This window comes from Antrostomus carolinensis, unplaced genomic scaffold (assembly GCF_000700745.2).
Source record: "Antrostomus carolinensis isolate BGI_N321 unplaced genomic scaffold, ASM70074v2 scaffold31735, whole genome shotgun sequence".
NCBI classification, from domain to species: Eukaryota; Metazoa; Chordata; class Aves; order Caprimulgiformes; family Caprimulgidae; genus Antrostomus; species Antrostomus carolinensis.
The window spans coordinates 11,614-17,969 of NW_010316245.1; positions in this window are offsets into that span (position 1 = coordinate 11,614).

Sequence of the window (6,356 nt, forward strand, 5' to 3'; positions counted from 1 at the left end):
AATTTAGGTTAAACCGGGGAAATCAGTCTAAGTTCTGCATAAATACATTGGTAGGAATGAGCCCCATCCTCGATCCAGGGAGATGACTAAATATAGAAATGCCTATTCTATTTTTTAATATTATAGTTATTACTATTTAAATCAAAGCAGCATTTTGGTCTACAATTTCCCATGGTTACAGAGAGGTGCTTTTTTTATTCTGATCTGTGCTTTGGAGAAGAGGCTTGTCTCTATTCTACTTAGTAACAGGAAAATGATGTATATTTAAAAAAATGTGTTTGAAGCCAAGCTGTCAAAGTTTCAAATTTCTCACTATGTAACCAAATACTGAAAGATCTCAGATCTTGGAAATAAAGGTCAGAGACTTTTGAGGTTTTCTCACCCTCCATATTTACGTTCACAAATGTTTTGTAGTGTAAGATTCTGAGAAGTGATCAGTGATTTTTCCATGTTTGTTTATCTGCATTGACACTGTGGCCAGCTAACTCATGAAATAATAATTATGCTTTTTCAGTGTAGTATGCAAGGAACTGCACTTTTCATATAGTTTCAAGTCAGATAGGGCTATCTGTCATTCTTGTAGCTGAGCTGAATCAAATTGCTGCAACTTTCGACCTGTATTACCTTTCCCTCCCTGAATTCCATTATGAGGTTAAATTAAATTACTTCAGTGATGGCACAGGTGGTGATTCTGTTGATAAAAGTATACCTCTGAGCATTAGCCAGGTTGCACATATATGGAATTAAGCACCAGACCCATACAGAAGAGGGAATCCTGGCCTCAGCGAAGTTAATGGCAAATCTCCTTTTGACTGCAGTAGGATCAGGCTTTCTGTCTGTCTTACCAGAGAACAAGGTAGGAGGTAGTAGCCAAAATAATAAGGTGCCAAGTCCTGACTGCACAGTTCCCAAATGGAATTGGTTACACAGTGGCAGCAAACTTGAGACCTTCACACAGTTACTTGTTTGGCATCAAGAGATTACCGTTTTTCTGCGGGTCTAAGGCAGAGTTAAGGTCTTTTCGGGGTTTTCAATGAGATAGCGATATTCTGAATCTTGAGAATAAATTGTATCAATTTTTTCTGAAGTCCTCTGCCCATTACCAATTTCACCCACAGATGTGATGACAACCTTCCTTTTTTTGTTGTATAGCCAGCACCTATGAAATCACAGGCCTGTGATTTATGTCACTAATGCAGACAATGCAGGAGCAAACTATAAATGTTCCCTGCCCTGCACATGTGGGTTACTCAGGTGGCACAGCAAAAGGGCTGCATAATTGCCCAAAGGGACAAAGTGAGCAGGGATGACAGCACAGACTGGGGTCTCTGCCCTGCACCCCTTGTTTGCTTTAAGTGCCTGTTTGTACTTCTTTGAATTGCCAGTGTGCAACTTTTATGATGAAAAGCTACAGGTCCTAAAGCTGTCCAGAAGCTCTGACTGTTCCTCTCTGTCTTTAACACTAGATGTCCACTCTGGCTGCTTTTCCACACTTCCCAAATTTGATCACATTAGCATCGGTAGGACACAAGCAATCACAAGGTTGTTCAATCTTCTCTAATGGCTGAACCAAATAATGAAAGGCATATGTATTCCTGTTGAGAAGGTTTTCTTAGCCTTCCCTAGGTAACTGATGTCAGCATGAATACACCACTTTTTGCTGCTATGGCTCAACAGTGTTTATGGTAGGTTTCCTTTTTAACTCTGCTTTCATTTTTCTAATTTCCTGCTCTTAGAATCTTGTCCAGTAAATTCCTTGTTTGGGTTTTATGGACTTTTTGATCATACTTCTTAGAAGATAATTCTTTTGGGATGTCACAGGCGCGGAGGAGCTCAAAAGAATTATCATTGTTGACAAGATGTTTAACCATGGACAAGTGTTCCTCATTAAGAACAGGTTCTATTTCCTACTTATAAAAACAACCTTCCTGCACACTCCAGTTACAAGGAAATAGCCTTATTTTTATAAGGACACATTTATGTTTGAAGCCAGCAAGGGGCTTAGTCTTTCTCTGGCCTTTTATCACATTCATGCTTGCCTTCCCTTGCCCTTGCTGAACTTTAAAGAAACTCCTTTCAGGACATCATCAATCCCTAACCTAAAGCAACAGAAAAATACCTTAAAAATAATCTTGTGTGGTTGCTGCAGACTGGCACAGACTGCTGAGGCTACCATACCTCCACATCAGAATGAGAGCTAGTCATCCTACCCATCCTTGGTTCCTGCTGGCTCTGTCCTTTCCTTGAGTTACTAATAATAATTCCTGGCTCTTCTGCTGTGCTTATAATCTTGCAGCACTTACACTGATGCAGATCTAATGCCTAGAGCAATAGCCTGAATTGCCTGTGGTCACCCAGGAAAAAACTCAGAGCTCTAAATACAGCCTGGCTCTCCTGGGTCTCATTTGAACTTTTTTTTTTCTTAGTGCCATCTTTACCAGCCTCCCCAGCTGAAACTTGGCACAGCTGACTGAAGGAGCTGGCATGCCCGAGCAATCCAACTGAAGCGAATGGAGTTGTTGGAAGGCTTAAAACCAATCATCCAGATAAGTTACCTGATGTCACACAGGGTGAAGACAGCGGAAATCTAAAGACTTCATTTGTTTCCAGCTTGAATCCTGGAAGAAGCCGTGATTCAGTAGACATCAAAGCACACACTTAATTAAAACATCCAATTTCTTCCATCCTTGCTCATTAAGATATGTGAATGTGTGTTTAACTTTTCTTTGCAGTGACATCAGAAATAGCTGTTGGTTGCCTGTTGCCTAAAGCAAAGTACTCCGCACACTTTCTGCCTGGTTTTGGACCACTGTGGTGGTGGTTCCAGTAAAAATGTGGATTTACAGCCACACTGCAATGGGAAGACTCTGAATCGTGGCTGTGCTGTTTGCATCCTCTCCCAGTTCTGGCAGCCATGCCCCCTCACCCCCTGAGTCTTATCCCAGGGGTCCTCAAACTTTTTAAACAGGGGGCCGGTTCACTGTCACTCAGACACTGTCGGGGGCCGGACTATAGTTTGGAAAAAAATGAATGAATTCCTAAGCACACTGCACAGATTTTATTGTAGTAGTGCACAAAAAACAGGAAAAATAATGCAATATTTAAAATGAAGAACAATTGTAATCAACAAAAACAAATAATATTTCAATGTGAACTATGGGCCTGCTTTTGGCTAATGAGATGGTCAGTGTCAGGTTCCATATTTGTCACTGCTGGTCGTAGCAAGTGATGCCAGTGTTCATCAGTTAGTCTGGATCTGATGGGAGATTTCAGATGTTTCATTCGGCCTCTCGCCCTCCGCAGGGGGCAGGTCGAGGACGAGATGCTGGTTCCAGCCCAGTCCCGGTGGCTGCTCGGTTTCCCCCCCCAACCCCGGTGGAGGGGCCCGGGCAGTTCTGTAAATACCAGCGGGCCGTATTGAGGACCCTGGGGGACCGTATCCAGCCCGTGGGCCGTAGTTTGAGGACACCTGCCTTATCCCCTCGCTATCCCCCTGTAAGGCATTATCCCCTCGCTGCTGCCTGCCTCAGACACTCACATGCTTTCAGAGAGGTCTAACCTGCTCTTGGCAAGGCTGGTGTCTGGGGAGATAAAATCTTTGAATGTCAAAACCACAAACCCCCATCATTTTTTCCTTTTTATTTTCCATAAATCATCCTCTAAGTTCCCTGTGATGTAACCACAGGCCCTGAAAGGGATGATATGTTGACAAAATCTTAGTTTCCTCTTACAGCTTCAGAATGGTGAAGGATGGTCAAGGGTTTTACATTACACCCAGTTTACTTCCATTGTAACAACCACCATGTCTTTTCAACCTCTTGTTAAGTACAATGAGAAGAAGGCAGGGAATGGGAAGGAGAGGAAGCACATTTAAATAATTTCTGTTTTAAAGCTTTAAACAAGGCTTTTATTTTATTTAAAGCCTGCATTCACTTCACCCTTAGCAAAAAATTTTGAAATAGCAGAATTTCCCGCAGAATGGCATTTCCACATTTCGAGCAGCTCCCACAGTGATACATACCTCAAAGAGGCATTGTGCGCCTGAATTAATTATGGCTCCATCCTCACACGCACTGGGCTCTCTGGCCCCAGTCCAGCAGAGCACTTAAAGTGCATGTTTCTCACCAGGCTTGCGAGCTGGCCCACCGGGTCCCTCTGCCTGTGTTTAAAGTTAAGCATGTGTGTAAGTGCTGTGCTGGAGCAGGGTCAAAGGAGGCAGCACCTCGCAGGCTGAGCCCTTTATATCTCTAAAGCATCCTGAGGTCTTCAGAAAAAAAGCAATGCTGTATCAGAAACATATGTTTACACATGGCGCTGTATGTAAACCTTAAAATGTAACTGTGTGAGCCTCCATAGATTTGATGTAGCCGCACTTGCTTTTTTTTTTTTTTTAAATAAGCAATATTTAAAATATTAGCCATTTCAGAGTTGATATAAAAATAACAGCTGTGTCCCTTCCAGATGGGAAGGAAAAAACATGCAAACAAGCTCACACAAACACAGAGTGAAAAATAATTTACATTGAAGGACTTATAGTCTGTATTTCAGGGTCCTCCCATTTCATGCAGATGAAAATGAGCATTTTATCATCAGTGTGATGATAAAAGCGTTAAGAAGCATATTAGAACAAGAAAAAGGGAGAAAGGTGGGCCTAACTCAAAGCAAAGGGACAAAGGACTGGCGTGAGGGTGGGCTCACGTTAACGAGATGATGGCAAAGGTACAGGAGTGGGCGTCATTTGCAAAGCAGTATTGCTGGTTCTAACTGAGCAGAGGGGTAGGGAAGGGAGGTGTGCGTGGTGGGCATAGTCAGCCGTTTGCAGTGTTCTGACAAGGCCAGGAGTGGATTATGTGTGTCTGTCTGAGGCTCCAGTTTTCCCAGCAGCTCCAGAGGGAGTAGGAATTGTGCTGGCTGGAGCACTGGGGAGATGAAGGGGCTCTCTGTTATCTCCTATACATGCATTTTCAATAATGAGGGGAGGAAGAACACTGGGGACTGGAGAGAAAAAGGCAAGATCTTTTCCCCTAGGCTAAGCAAAAGGAAAGCTGCTGACATGTTATATGAAAGAGATATTCTGGCAGCTTGTTCAGCGGGAGTCTGATACTAACGCAGCAGGTTGGCTAAGCTGAAAAAGAGCAGTTTGTGGTTTAGAGTAATCCTTGCAATACCTGCTGGTGGTCAGCCTTCCCCCAGGCTGGAAGTGGTGAAAAGAGCGGAGACACCAATGGGGTTCTACAAACACTGGGAAGCACACAGTTTACAGAGGAGCCTGTGCCTTGGGCTAGAATCGGGAAACAAGGCCAACTGATAAGAGATCTTGACAGCTGCCCCCATTTATTAAGAAGTATGGTGAGGAATGGGTTCCCCTGTCCCTTTCCTTGCCCAAAAGATTGTATCTCTGCTGGATCTTGAGCATGGTCAGCTTGCAAAAACAAGTCAGCACCATTTGTTACCAGTCCCATTTTGGGGTGCTGCTGGGGGGAGCACAGGAGTGTCAGTGCATGCCCACTCCCCCATGTCGGGGCCAGGGCTGGGCTCAGGTGGGTTGTGGATGGGGACCACAGTTCAGGACAGGCCACCAAGGAGATGCTGGGAGGGCACAGTGACATGTGGAGACAGGTGACACCACAGTACAGGTGAAGCCCTGGGAGTGAGGAAGTTTTATCTGGACTGTGTAAGTCAGTGCTTTTACATATACTCATGTCTAAAGCGATAAATTGTCTAAGCTGTAAATACTCGAAGCGCTGTGCTTCGCATGTGCTTGTACAGGAGTCACCTTTATCAGGGCTCATTCTTTACTGAAGGAAAAGGAGAGCAGTGCACTTGGGCACCAGCTGCCTTGCACAGAATGGGAGGAGGTTGGGAAGGGAGGTTTGGGATGCACTGTCATGCCATGTGTCGCCCAGACCAGGGAAATCAAAGTGCTGGCAAGAATTCAGCAAGAGAAGGAAAACTCCTGCCCTTTTCTTCCAACAATATCTGACAGTGCCTGCCCGGCTTCTGGTGACTGTCCCTAAATGCTGCACAGCTCTAGTGCTGGGTGAGACAAGCTGCCACGTGCCTGCACCAATGGGACCTGGTCCAGCGCTGCTGAGGGACCCACAAAGGCTGATGCTGAATGCCACACACTTGGGCCAGGCGAGCAGCACTGCCTGTCAGTATTTTGTACTCTTTGCCTTCTAGTGTGGTTCACAGGCACTTGCCTTGGAAAGCTTACAGCTGGGAACACAGGCACAGAAAACTTGGGCCACAAAGAGAAATTGCCTTGATTCAGACCAAGCCCCGAGTCAGCATAGTCAGTCTTTGTTGCTGTCCTGAGTTCCCATCAACACTAGCAGAGCCACAAGTCAAGGGAG